Source organism: Halichoerus grypus, chromosome 1, assembly GCF_964656455.1.
Source record: "Halichoerus grypus chromosome 1, mHalGry1.hap1.1, whole genome shotgun sequence".
NCBI lineage: Eukaryota > Metazoa > Chordata > Mammalia > Carnivora > Phocidae > Halichoerus > Halichoerus grypus.
The window spans coordinates 120076079-120090748 of record NC_135712.1 but is presented as its reverse complement, the minus strand read 5'-3'; the positions used below and the strand labels follow the sequence as shown (position 1 = coordinate 120090748).

The 14670-nt window shown below is 48.0% G+C and overlaps 1 protein-coding gene across 7 annotated transcripts in view; it reads right to left on the bottom strand.

The window, feature by feature from the left end:
- NMNAT3 (nicotinamide nucleotide adenylyltransferase 3) overlaps positions 1–14181 on the bottom strand; it is a 113396-nt gene extending 99215 nt beyond the window's left edge. For 4 of the 7 annotated variants that reach the window (XM_078071207.1, XM_036092290.2, XM_036092288.2 and 1 more), the window contains exon 1: positions 13970–14178. The gene's annotated coding sequence lies outside the window, so the exon portion shown is untranslated. Of the gene's footprint in view, positions 1–13969 lie in introns of all 7 variants that reach the window. The other 3 variants (XM_078071222.1, XM_078071212.1, XM_036092294.2) reach the window with 3 other exon arrangements.
- Positions 14182–14670: the final 489 nt, after the last annotated feature.

The window sequence follows — 14670 nt, the reverse complement described above, 5'->3', positions numbered from 1 at the left end:
CCAGACTCAGGAGTCAGATTATGGGGACTCCAGTCTAGCTCTGCTCTTTCTACTTTGCTGTGTGACCTTGGGCAAGTCACTTAACCCCTCTGGCCTGTTTCCTTACCTATAAACTGAAAAGTCTATCTAAATGCTAAGATTTCTTCTAGCAGCCAGTCTATGACCACCTGAGGATCTGGGCCTTCCCCTGACAATGTACATGTATCATAAAGTTAAGGACCCCATGAAACCCTCACCTGGTCTGTCCACAATGACCAAGACCCAAGTACTGACCATGAGAGGAAGAGATGCTGACTTGGTCATGGCATGTACATCCTTCTCTCCCGACTGGAATTTTCTAAGGCTTTTATCCCGGGAACCATGGAGACATGGACTTAAGGGCACCTACTGACTAACACCAAACCCCCCCTCCTAGCATACCACACAAACCTTCAGTGAACTATTGTGTTTTCCTCCCAATTCCCAGCTCGGAGGGGAATAAAGATTAAGGTTTCTTTGTACAATGAAAAGAAAAACAGCCAGGAAATCAAATAGCAAACATACAGGGATATAGAAGATTGTTGAAGGTTCCCAAACCAAGGCAGAAAAAAAAGTTCTTTTTTTTTTTGGTTTGGTTTTAAAGATTTATTTATTTATTTTAGAGAAAGTGAGAGAGAGAGTGTGTGTGCGCGCGCATGCGAGAGTGGGGGAAGGGGCAGAGGGAAAGGGAGAATCTCAAGCAGACTCCCTGATGAGCTCAGAGCCCAATTCGGGGCTCGATCCCAGGACCCTGAGATCATGACCTGAGCCAAAATCAAGAGTCGGACATTCAACCTACTGAGCCACTCAGTTTTTATTACAGAAATTTTCAAACATACACAAAAGTAGAGAGATTGGCACAATAAACCTTTTCTTGAAGGTTCTTGACTCCTAGACATCACCTCCAATTCAGGTATTCTTTATAAGCTGAAATTCAAATTTTGAGTCATCATCTACAGTGGGCAGCTCCACGTGTTGGTCCTGCATCCCTTTGTTTTGAAAGCTGCTCTACCACTCCTCCTTATGATTCTGGAAGATCTATCAGGATGTTCAGAAAACTAACTTCCTGGCAAAGTGACAGTACAGGAGACAAATGGACAAATCAGAGCTCATTTGCAATACAGACATCAGAGAAAAGAGTGACTTCTTCAGAAATCTGGAGCTATAAACTTCATATAAACCTGGAGTTGCCATCATCCCTAATTTAGAGAGTGAAACCAACACAGTAATAGGAAGAGTTCAAAGAGAGAGAAGTTGAGGGGGTGGCTCAATCAGTTAAGCATCCGACTCTTGGTTTCAGCTCAGGTCATGATCTCAGAGTCGTGGGATCGAGCCCTGAGTCAGGCTCTGCACTCAGTGAGGAGTCTGCTTAAGAATTTCTCTCCCTCTCCCTCTGCCCCTCCCACCCCGTTTGTGGGTATGCGCTCTCTCTCTCTCTCTCAAATAAATAAATAAATAAATAAATAAATAAATCTATCTTTAAAAAAGAGAGTGTGGGTGAGAGTCCTAGTGCCATTATCTGAGCACCCAGATCCAGCTGTGCTTGATACCCTGAAACTTTTCTATTATCGTCATATTCCTAGTTTTGCTCAACCTAGTTAGAATGAAGTCTCTATTCCTTACAACAGAAAAAATCCTGAGCATACACCATCACAGAGAGCTTTCTTTAAAACAACAAGCACAACTGTCCATCTTTTTTGTGGAGGGTCGAGTCTGGCCTTCTTAATTTAACAAAACAATGTGTATTCCTCAAGGAATACAGAAAAAGTACGTGATTTAAGAATATTTCCTCAATAAGAGAAGAATTCTATTTTGCTCGATTTTTTAGGAATAGCAACTCATCGATATCTTAGTACTCTATGAGGACTACCACCCCCAATGACCCCTGATGGTGCTACTTTTGGATAAGACAAGTTGTCAGAGAGTGGTTCCTGGCAGACCAGGGGAACTACAAAAAAACTGGGCTTGAGCCCGAACCCACAAGACCAGGCAGAACAGGGTGGGACCCAATTCCAGTTTCGGTGACAGGCTAAAGTGGTAACTTGAATTAGGAGATGTGGCCACAAATAAAATCAGAGGAAGGGGAACCCAGGGCACCCAGAAAACAAAAACAAACAAACAAAAAAAGCAAGGCACAGAACCGAATATAAAAATACCTATAAACTCTGGAAGGATATAAAGAAACAAAACAGTGATTGTCTATGAGGAGGCACGTGTAAGGATGAGAAAGAACATTTTCACAGTATACATTTATACTTATTTTTTTCTTAACTTTCCAATCATGTAAATATGTCACCTACTCAAAAAACAAAAAAACAAAAATTTAAAACAAAACAGAAAGCTGTGACTTTCCAGGTGTTCTCAAAGGAATAGTTAGACATTATGTGCGGACTATGACTGGATGTGTTTTCCAGCATAACCACAATGTGACAGGCCTTCTATCCAGAGGTGTGTCTACGTCTCATCCCCTTGAAGCTGGGCAGGATGGTAAATGGGGCAAAACTGACACTATGAGACTTCTGAGGTTGGCCCCTGAGGACACCCATTCTGAGAATCCAGCTGCCATGCTGTGGGGAACCCAGGCTACGTGACAATGCATTCCTGGCCCAGGTCCCGGCCACCAGGCCTTGAGATGGCCCCAGCCATCTAACTGCCACTAAATGAGAGACCCAGAGCAAGACCTGCCCAGCTGAGTCCAGTCAACCCCTGGAACTGTGAGAGATGCTTATTAAATGACTGTTTGCTTTTAAGCCCCTAAGTTCTGAGGAGTAGCTCCTGGTTTGTGCCCTTGTCCTACACTTCATTTTCCAAGATGGAAGTTTTCTGACAAACTTACAACAGTTTACCTATGACCCCAAGGAGGTAGCAGAAACAAGGTGAGAGGGGCAAGTATTTGGTTGGCCCTGTGAAAATGAATCATCTAGAACAAGTGAAAGATGCTGACTCTGGGTGCCTATGGGAACCACAAGAGGCACCATTTAGCAGGCTACCAGATACAAAGTTCGGGCGAGAGGGGGTGTATGGAGATGGGGATGCAGGAGGCATCTATGTAAAGGCGATAGTTAAAAACCAGGGGCATGGATGAAATCATCCAGGAGGGGTGTATGGGCGAGAGGAGGCCAAGGGAAGAACTCTGGGGCTGCCCGCCCCTGAAAATGCCAGCAGAGGAAAGGCAGCAGGGAGAGATATCAAATCAAGGAGGAAAATCCAAGAAAGAAGGGTTCAAGAGCAGAGCACGGTCAGAGTCATCCCATGTTGTACAGAAGGTATGTCCAAGGAAGGCCCAGAAGACCTGGCAATGTGGAGGTCACTGGTAACCTACAGCAGAGCAGCCTTCCTGAGGCGGGAGGGGAAAAAATTAACATTTCAATGCCTATGAGACTGGGGCTCCCTGCTTTATCTTTTCTTTTTTTTTTTTAAGATTTTATTCATTTATTTGACAGAGAGAGACACAGCAAGAGAGGGAATACAAGCAGGGGGAGTGGGAGAGGGAGAAGCAGGCTTCCCGCTGAGCAGGGAGCCCAATGCGGGGCTCAATCCCAGGACCCTGGGATCATGACCTGAGCCGAAGGCAGACACTTAACCAACTGAGCCACCCAGGCGGCCCCTTGCTTTATCTTCTGAGAAACACTAAAGGGAAAAGGGAAGAAAGGAAAAACATCAAATGCGTGGTAGAAGGAAAACAGGAAGGGAGACAAACATTGACAAAGGGAATAACCACCATCTGCATGGCAGAGACAGGAATGAAAAGGCACAAGGTGATCAAACCAACTACCTCCTCTTGCATTCATTTTTTTTTTTTTTTTGGTAGAGAGACTAGGAAAGATTCCTTTGCTGATGGTTCACGGCAACGGCAGGGATGAGTAAAAAGGTGTGCAAGAGCGTGGCGAGTGCACAGGCCTCGCGCAGTGAGCCAGTACTGATGAAGGGCAGTGGCCGCAGGGGCACTTCGCAGCGGGGGGCGCAGGAGGACACACCGAGCAATGCCTGCCATGCACACAGGACACGGGGACAGGGCATTAACACCAGCTACTCACTGTCTCATTCTTTGCAGAACTGCATATTGAACCGTGGCTTGAAGGAAAATGGCCACATTTCTCTAAACACTGGGATCTTGAATCTTTTCTATACAAATTCTAAAAAGCCCCTAACTCACAGCCAAAGAGTTTAGCCATTCAACTCTACTGAGCTCGCTACATGAGCAATTTTAAATCATCTCTTAGAGTAAGGCCTTCATTTGTGGTGACAAATATGCCAATAGAGTTAGTAATAATAAGTACATGGAAAATGTTTCTAGAATCTGCATTACCCCCCCCATTTCTGCCACTATTCCTCCCCCATGCATAGAAAAAACAAACCAACAAAAACCAAGCATATAAAATGGATTGAGACCCACAAAACTATAGCGTGAATTAAGTTGAAATGTCAACACAACCATTTTGTATGTCTCAACTGTGAACAGATATTTTGATGAAGAGCTTAGTAAATCTTTAATTGGAGATGGAGTGTTTCTACATAAAGGCAATGACTATAAAAACATTTATCATAGTGCCTAAAGCCATAACTACAGAAATTCTCTCGCATCTTTTGGTATTAGTGTCAGTATGGTGAATCCAGTATTAACATTAAAACATGGCACTGGGGATATAATCATGGGTTGACAAATGAGTTTAAATGTTGTCTCCCAATGAATTTTTCTTTTAAGATCATCTTAATGTACTTGAGAAATAACAGAAAAAAGTCAATGTACAACAGAGGAAGAAACACTGCCACGATAAAGATCAATCTTATTACACACTCAGGCCCTCTTCTGAAGTGGTGGGTCTCAAACCGTACAGCTGCGAACACCAGTGTTCTGCCACTTAAGTCAAATATTAATACCCCATCCCAGTTCACAGGGGAAAATATGGTAATATTTTTCTTAAAGATTTCTTCCCACAATTTTTTCATAAACTTCTAGGGTTGGTTACTACTTTTTTTTTTTTTTTAAAGATTTTATTTCTTTATTTGAGAGAGCGAGAATGAGAGAGAGAGAGAGCATATGAGAGGGAGGAGGGTCAGAGGGAGAAGCAGACTCCCTGCTGAGCAGGAAGCCCGATGCGGGACTCGATCCCGGGACTCCAGGATCATGACCTGAGCCGAAGGCAGTTGCTTAACCAACTGAGCCACCCAGGCGCCCCTGGGGTTGGTTACTACTTAACGCAGTCTTCAATTTAGTACAAAAGGGTCTCTGATTCAGCACAGAATTGCGGATTTGGTTATTTTCAGTTTAGTACATTGATCATGTTCGTGGTGCTTAGGGAAGAATGTCACAGCAGATGCTGTTAGTGCTGTGCCCCGAGCAGTTGGGCCTCCATGTTTTCTGTTTTGTTGTTGTTCTAAGATTTTACTTATTTATTTGCGAGAGAGTGAGCGAGCATGAGCAGCGGGGAGGGGCAGAGGGACAAGCAGACTCCCCGCTGAGTGGGGAGCCTGACCCCAGGACCCTGGGATCATGACCTGAGCTGAAGGCAGATGTTTAACCGACTGAGCCACCCAGGCGCCCCTCAGGCCTCAGTTTCAAGGAAAGCCAGCTTGACTTCCACGTGCTAGCATCTGCATCCCTTTGCCCTGATGCTTCACCTGGGAAATGGAAGCTGCCAGAAGTCCCAGAGAATTAACTCCACATAAGGAGCAATGCTCAACCAATGACGGACAGCAATGGTGGTTATATATTCAGCTCCCACTCCCCCATGAGAGGCTAACTCTGGGATGGGTGTTCTACACTGGCTGCCAGAGATTCCCAACAGATTTAAACTCCAGGGGTCCACACTGGTGACCTGCTCAATGATGTGCTTGTCTGGCTCGTTTCCCTATTTTCTGCTAGTGCTTCACGGGATCTCCTCCCAAACAAATCACCAGACTCAATTCTTGTCTCAAATAAAGATGCGTGTTATGATGTCCCAATGTGTGGCCAACTGAGTGAGCTCGAGACCTGCTGCTTTAGGATATACACTGGCCACGCACTAGGCCCTTGCCAGTGCCAGGCAGAGAGGATGCATGGGTTTAGGGCCAACTCAGGGACAGCTGGTATTAAGAATACAAAACCCAGTACCAGAAGTACTGGAGTACCAAGGCCTGAGCAGGACAAGACGCCAGAGCAAGGCAGGGCTGCCGAGACAATTGCTGACCTAGGAAGAGAGAGAGAGAGAGAGAGAGAGAGAGAGAGAGAGAGAGAGAGAGAGAGAGTGTGTGTGTGTGTGTGTGTGTGTGTGTGTGTGTGTGTGTGTGTGTGCTGAGGGCAGAGGTTGCTAAAACTTGACCAACAAGGCCCTCAAAGATTGTAAACCCAAATCCCCTGTCCCCATCCCACCAGTGAGGAACAAGGATGAGGAAGGCTAGCAGGAGGATATGAAGCTGCAAGGCAGGGAGGAGCTATAGCATCTGAGCATCTGAACCTACGAGCCAGAGTGAGCACATCTGCTGGGCACTTAGCTCATGGACCCAGAGAATGTCCTTTGCCCAGAGACATGGAGGCAGAGGCCAACCCTGGCGTTAGAAATTACTGATTGAAAGATTTAATCAGGAGAAGGCCATAAATGTAGTGCCCTTAAAACTGCAAACAACATAAAGGTCATTATTTAACTTAGCTTGTTTTAGGATTTTTTTTTTTTTTAAAAGGAGAGTCGAAATACAATAAAGTTGGAAATGTGAAAAAAAGTTATCCCTAGTTCCTCTGTTCTAGAGCAATTCTTGTTCCCTTGGAGGCATTCCTTGCAGACTGTTTTCCTGAATATGTACTTAATGTAATCGCATTCTGTTCACTGAGCATGTAATGAGTTCCCAAGTTACTAATCTCCATAGTTTTAAGTACTGCATAATATTCCATCAACCTAATTTTCTGTAGCTTGACTATACTCTCCTATGCTATATAGTCAGGTCACCTGTAAGTTTTCACCATTATAAATAATGATGCATCTTTATACAGTGGCTTTTTTCACTTTTCAAATTATTTTCTTAAGACAGAATCCCAGAAGCCAAAGGCTTGGTAGCATTCCAGGGACCCCTGAAACAGGCAGCCTTCCTAACTTGTATCATCTGCAGGCCTCTGATTACTCACAAAATATAAAGTGGGTACAACACTGGCCTCCTCTCTCTCTCTCTCTCTCTCTCTCACACACACACACACACACACACAAAGACAACACTGATCAATGGCATTATAAAAATTACATAGAAGAAGAACAGATGGGAGAAATAAAAAGCAAAGCAGTCTTTGATACTAACCATAGGGTCTGTGCAATAAACACCCATTTCTGATCCCTCAAATGAACATCTGAAAGTGGATAATAATTTCAAGTTAGACTCCTCCACACTAATTCACATAACAGGCATCCTGCCCTAATGATCACCTGCTCAGAGAGAGACTTCTAGCCTTTGAAAGACTGCTCTTTATCTGGACTGGTGTGACCCCCTTGCTGACGCTGCCATTCACGCGCTCCCACAGGCCACTTACTGGGCCCAAATCCAGGTTAGTTCCATCACTTGTTTCCATCATTCTTTTCCCTCCTCAATTGCAAAGGCTTTTCAGCGGGCAGACTGAGAGCAGGGCTGCTGGTGGCTGGGGCTAAAATGGAATTAGGCTGAACTGTGTGGGTCAGCCTTGCTCCACGCTCCCTCCTCTGTCAAACACTGACCAGGTGGGAAGGACCACAATCAAGGCACTAAAGCCTTCGCGTCTGCCTTCAACCATGTTCACTCTGCCGCTGCAAGTCAGTTCCAACACTCGTCCCTGGCTGAGTCCTGCCCTGACAGTTCCCTTGTAGAGGAGGAAGACAGGGAGGGGGACAGATGGGCGGGGGGGAAGGCAGGAAGACTGGCTCTAATTTAAAACTGTCTTAGGAGCTCTGAAAAGTTCCAGGTTGACTGATGGACACATTTACTCCCCAGACCTTTTTTCATAAGTACCTACCACTGAACTTATTCCCAAGGGGAATAAATACCGTCCCTGTGTGTCAGCCTTATGGGAGGGAGATTTCCAGAGCCCCTTCTTTCCTCCATGGCTCAGGGCCCCACGATGACAGTCCTGTGAAAGCTGTGCCCTGAGAACACGGCAGTCACACCCACCCCACCGAGACTGGCCTTCTCAATCTCTGCCCTGCAATGTTACTTGCCTTCCTTTGCTTCGGGGAAGGTGGTAGCTCATTTCTTGTAATAGGGTCCACGGCTGAGACTGGGGGGCAATCGAAGACGTATTTTGTCATCCGCTCAGGCCAAATAAAATAACTCTCTAATAAATACTCAGTCCTGAAGACAGAATGGTTCCTGGGGCTGTTGGGATCATGTCTTATTTAAAACCTGCCTTTTTGCGTTATTTTCTCCTTGCTCTCATTGGAACTGCAGGGGCCTGAAGGCAGGCATGGCGTCCCTCTGGAGGAGGGACAGCAGGCTCTGCAGGGGTCGGGCCCTGCTGCAGGTGCGTGCAGCCAGGTAGCCCCGCCCTCCTGGACAAGAGCAGTCAGCTTGACACTTCTTTCCTCCCGGATGGCAGGTCACTAGCCCCAACGTCAGAAAATCTATGCTGGAACCTCACTTGGCCTATGTGCGCAGGGCTATCAAAGAAAGAGAAAACAGGCTTTCAGACAGAGCCTGTCACTCAGAAGGGAGAGAGCTCCAGGGCCCACCCCCCAGATTTACCCTCAGTGAGCCAGGCAACTGTTTGCTGCCGCTACCCGGCACGCATGTGAGGCTGAGGAAGGGAGCACCCAACGAGACAATCCAAAGAGGGGCTCTGCAATCTTCAAAGGGTTAGTAAATTGACCATTAGCATTCTTCTCCCATTTCGAAGCTAAAGCACAACTACTTTTTAAAATACCCTTCTTACAAGATTACCTTGGCAGCATAAACCACAGTCTACCAGAATTTATAGAAAAATGCCATCCACCGGTCTTCAAGGTATATAAATAAATGAGTATAAGCCTCCAACCAACATTTATGGACATACTTTATACCGATACTGACTAGATTTCTGTAACTGTCCCACCTTTTCACATCCTCATGGCATGCCAGGCCTCTCCTTCCTACAGTTAACCCAGTTTATAACATGACATTTTGTGTGTTGATGTGCTTAATTCTGCCTTTCGTAATAACCTGTCTCATGATGTCTATGGGCCCCAGGAGGGTTGAGACTGTCACTTTGACTCAGCATTCTAATCCCCATGACCCTGCCTGAAGAAGTTGGAAAAGAAAGGAAAGGGAGGCAGGGAGGGAGGGAGGGAGGACAAGGAGCCAGGCACGGTGCTGGGGACCAGGAACGCTTAGTCCAACAGCTGTGCAAGTGCTCACAGCCTAGCAAGGGGCAAGCCCGGCTCCGCTGGAGAAGGGCGAGCCCGGCAGAGGTGCCCACTGCGACTGTGGGAAGGCAGGGACAATTCAGAAAAGCTTCCCTGCAACAGACTGGGTCTCTATAGCTGCTCCAGGGACTCTGGCTTTAGGGGCAGTTCTGGTCAAGGGCAGGGACAGCAGGGACGCACGGAGATACAGACCAGACCTACACTGGACAGGAGGCCAGGCCCGGAGGTGGCACTCCTAGGGAGAAAGAAGAGACAGCTCTCACTTCCAGAAGACTCCGCTACCCTCATCCAAGGCACTTTCACCCAAAAAACCATCACTGTGTACCTTAGATTTCCCCAGATTCATACTAGCAACAGAACAAATGCCTTTCTATTCCTATTTCCCGGCTGGGGCTGTGGGTCTGTGTGCACATGAGAGAGACAATGATGAGGGGGCCGTCAGTCCACCGTGGTTGGCTAAACACCACCACGCAGAAGCGCGTGGCTAAAACAGTGGGGTAGAAGCTGCCACCCCGAGGCCTGCCCTGCAAAATGGGATCCGTCTGTCTTCACCAGAGAACCATGATAAACGAGCAAAGACAGACACTGGTCAGGACAAGCCACTTTATTTAAGAGCTTCGACAGCCCAAAGTGGTTTTACATAGAGGCACGGAAGATTTATCTAGATGATAAAATACCTGAACTTGAAAGGCACATAAATTATCATTTTGCAGGGTTTTTTCCTTTTAAGATTTCACATAGTCAAGTGTTTTAAGTAATGAATGAAATGCACATAAAGTTGACTTAATTTTCACAAGAGTTGTCTGGTTAGTGACTGCGGAGAGTCTTTGCTTCTCCATGGGGCTGAGTTCAGAATCAACGCCACTCATTTGTGTCTGCTGCCTTCTGTTTCCACATCACAGTGGAGATCATTCGGAGGACTGATAAATATGATGATAATAACAGCAACTATTACTGCCTGAGCACTCACCATACCACAGTCTGTGCACCCAGGATAGGTGCATTATGTAATCCTCCTAACAGCCCTGGGAGTTCATACTATTGAAAGAGGACTTCATCTACTTCCCCTTCCACCTCAAGCTTCCTAATTAAGTTCTTCCCAGCTCATCTCTTAACTAGGCAACAGACCCTACAGGAAAGCATCCCCGATGGGAACCGAAACTACCCCGTCAAGCCATAGGACTGCCCTGAGCCAGCAAGGCCCCCAGGACTGACCCCAACACACCGATCGACCTGACCTTCACTGCCCACCTGCCTGTACCCACTGACCTTTGTCCCACCGTTTCCTTATATAAAGGAAGTATTTTTGGCACTTTGGCAACAATCTTTAAGATGTTAGTCTGCTGGTGTTGGCCTCACTGAAATAAATTCCTTTCTTGTTTCACCACCACTGGTCCCTCTGCCTTTGCATTTTGTCAGCGGTGAGTGGCCGAACCTGGTCTATTAGAAACCCTCCAGAGCCAGGTAGTCTTGCATCCCTGCACCCCAGCTACACAATGATTCCCATTTTCCAGATGCAAAAACTGACCTTTTGAGAGTTCCTACGATGCATGTGAGGTCACATAAAGCAATTTTATCGGACTCCAAAGCTGCAGTGTTCACCACAACGCTGCAACACACATGAAAATACCTGGCCATGAGCAAGTACTTGAAAACACTAGCTATTTCCTATCTTCATACTCCTTTATTTTATTTTATTTTTTTTTTAGATTTTATTTATTTGAGAGAGAGTGTACATGAGCGGGGCGGCGGGGGGGGGGGGGGGCGGGGCGGAGGGCCTGCGGGGAGTAGAGGAAGAGAGAGAGGGACCAGCAGGCTCCCTGCTGCACGTAGAGTCAGACATGGGACTCCATCCCAGGACCCTGAGATCATGACCTGAGCCGCAGTCGGGTGCTCAACGAACTGAGCCACCCAGGTGCCCCATACTCCTTTCTTTTAATCAGCACACTTTAACACAGAGAAGTCTGCCTCTCAGGTTTATATTCATTCATTCATCCATTCACCATTCATTCTGGGCCCAGTACTCTGCTGGATGCAGGATTTACAGGACTGCATTCCCCAGCTCCCTGACCAGTCTTAGGCAATTACCAAATCCCTATGAAGATCAGCATGGGGCAGGGGCAGCCCCTCACAGGGGACCCACACCGAGCTGTGGGTTAGAGATACAAACCAAACAAGACAATTTTAGATCTTTTTCACCCTGGTCCCCACCCCCTCCCTTACCCCTTAGCATTTGCTCTGTTTCTCTGGCTAGAGTCTTCCAAGACCTCAAAGTCCAGGCCTTCTGACATGTGGCTCCCCAGGAGGCCTTTTATCAGCAGAACAGTCCTTTCTCTCGTCTGGTCTGGGCTGAAGCTTTCCGGTAAAACCAGTGCCACAGATAACCCAGCTCCTCAGCTAATCGCCCTGCACAGACCCTCAGAGCCACCCCCTCACCCCCACCTCCCACCCTCCCCCTGCCTGGTTTCACAAATTTTTGCCCAAAGTAAGGAATAAGAACAATAACATCAGCAGTAGCAACTTCCTACATGTTAGGCACCGCTCGATATATTTTAGGTACACTAACTCATTAAATCCCGTAATAATCCTCTGACCTAGGCATTATTATTATTCCTATTTTAGTTCATTTAGGGGAAGGGGGGGTTAATATTTCTTTAGGGCCAACTATATGCCAAGCATTGTTAAGCTTGCACAATCAGAGAATAAGTGATCTGCTAGGGTCCATCACAGAGCTGGGAAGTAAGGAATAAGAATCTGGCCCCGGGGGCGCCTGGGTGGCTCAGTCGGTTAAGCGTCTGCCTTCGGCTTGGGTCACGATACCAGGGTCCTAGGATCGAGTCCCACATCGGGCTCCCTGCTCAGCGGGGAGCCTACTTCTCCCTCTCCCGCTCCCCCTGCTTGTGCTGTCAAACAGATAAATAAAATCTTAAAAAAAAAAAAAAAAAAAGAATCTGGATCCAGGTCTGCAATGGCCTGGCCTATGGTTCCCCTTCCCCACGGTCTGCAAGGGGGAACAGAGTGGCTGCACAAAGACAGCCCTCTCTCCCTCTTCCTCCAGCATCCTTCTGTTAACGTCTGTCCTCTGTTTTTATTACCACTATCCACAAACGGTGCCAGATTCCTCTCTCAACTGTGCTCCCTCACTCTCTGGGCCTCCCAGCCAGTTTTCATGGAGGAAATCCTAAAGCCTACAGCAAGAGTGTAAACAAAGCCAAAGAAGAAATTGGGACCCTTCAAGCCAATAAAATACACGAAGAGGCTGACAGGTGTTACCTGAAGTGCCCAACCCCCTTCTAAATCCCTGGGGTTTCAAGATCTGAGGGGTCCTCAGCTAGGGACCAGAGGGTTACTGCCTCTGGGGAGGTTTTTTGGCCAGCTGTAGGGGGTGACGCCACCAATGAAAGTGAGCAAGTAACTGAAGGTCAGAATGTGAGCCCTATGTTCTGGGGGCTCATGGAACAGGCAATAACAGATGAGGCCTTCCTGGGAAATGGGTACGTGGCCGGGGAAGCAGAGGGGCACTTCCAGCAAGGCCAGAGGGTCAGAAGCCCTCCACTGAGCCAGAGCACTGAGCCCACAAGCTGAAACTCCGTTTACTTCACCTGGCCCACCCTACACAAGCTCCAGGAGGGCAGGCCTGCGTCAGATTTCTCTCTGAACCCTCAGGGCCAGTCAAAAGTGAGTTCTAGTTAAATGTTTCCGGAATAAATGATCAAACCAGGCATCATTTTAGAGACCAGACTGTTTGAGAGATCCTACTCAGACAAGGGAAGAGGACTCCAGGAGAGGGGAAGTGAGTTTGCTCAGAGGCAGGCACACACTTTAGAGTCCAGATCAACTAATCCATCCAGAAACGTTTTCACCTGTACTTCATTTACTGACCCCTGGAACACCGCTAAGTCATGTAAATTCAACAGCTCAATCTTCAGTAGGCACGGTCCTATTTTACAGAGCAGGAAGTTCAGCAACTGGTTTCCCCACCAGTCCCTGCAGGCAGGCCCCGCATACCTTCTTTCCTCAAACAAGCCACATTCTCTAACAAAATGTGTTTACTCTGTTGTTCTCCACCCTGGAACTGTTGGACTCATGTTGAAGTTTGCGCTCCAGCATCCTTCACAGATGGGGACCGCCGGTTAAATGCTCGCCCGACACCCTGCACTTTGTATCTACACGGCTCTTACCAGTTCTACCGTTTACACTATGTGTGTAGATTATCTACTGGCTGTGGGGGTCTTTCCCACCAGACTGTGAGCTCCAGCGCGGCGGGCACCATGTTCGCTCGCCCACCTCTATATGCCCAGCACTTGGCCCAGTGGCAGGCACTCGGTGGCACACGGTAAGTATCTGCTGGATACGTCTTTGTATCTGCAGGCTGCCGGAGTAGGGGAAGGTGGGATCCGAACTCTTGTCTGCCGGCCTCGGGTCGGAGCGATAGGGGTACTGGGACTTAGGCTGACCACGCTGCGGCGAGAATGGGCGGCGCGAGGGGGTACAGAGGAGGCGTTCTGGCGTCCATCCTACCCTGGACTGCTGCCGGGCTCCGCACCCCACCGCCACCTGTCGCCCCTCCGCGCCCAGGTGTGGGCCCGCGAGGGCTAAGGCGGGCTGGCGGCACTTACCTGCGCGTGGCGGGGCTCCGCAGAGGCTCTCTGTGAGCCTCGGGGGACTGCCAGGGACTGGGGTATCCGCCACACCGAACCCGGGATCCTGGCCAGCACTCGGCCCCGCACGGGAGGACCGCGCGGGACAGCGCCTGCTCTCGCGACGCAAGGCCCTCTCCGCCCTGCTGCCCTGGGAGGAGCCCGCCCCGCCCCCGAGCGCCGAGGGGGGCGGGCCTAAGGTGAACTTGACCCCACGCTCCCCGGGCGCCCCGCCGTGGGCGGAGCCAGAGGAAAACTCAGCTCTGCGCCCCGCCCCTTCGGTAGGGGCTGTCCCTAAGGGGGCGGGGCCCTGCGCCCCGCCTCTTCGAAGCCCCGCCCGCCCGCCCCACCCCCACCCCCACCTCTGCTCTCCCCCAGTGGTCTTACTGTGTTGTGTGCCTCTCTGCTTTTAATTTTCCTGTTTTGTATTCCCGTTTTATTTCTTATTTTTATTTCTTATAATTATTTTCTTATAATTATTTAATCTTATTTTATTTCTTATAATTATTTATTTTTATAAGATTGAATTAAAAGATATAGCAAAGTAATGCATGAACACTCTTTACAAAATAAAGTTATCTAAATGTTCTTATAATGAAAGCAACAGGCCCTTCTCCCTTGCTTCCTACACACAGCCTTTTATATCAGTTCCTCCATTTAGTTCTTCTGGTGGTCACCCC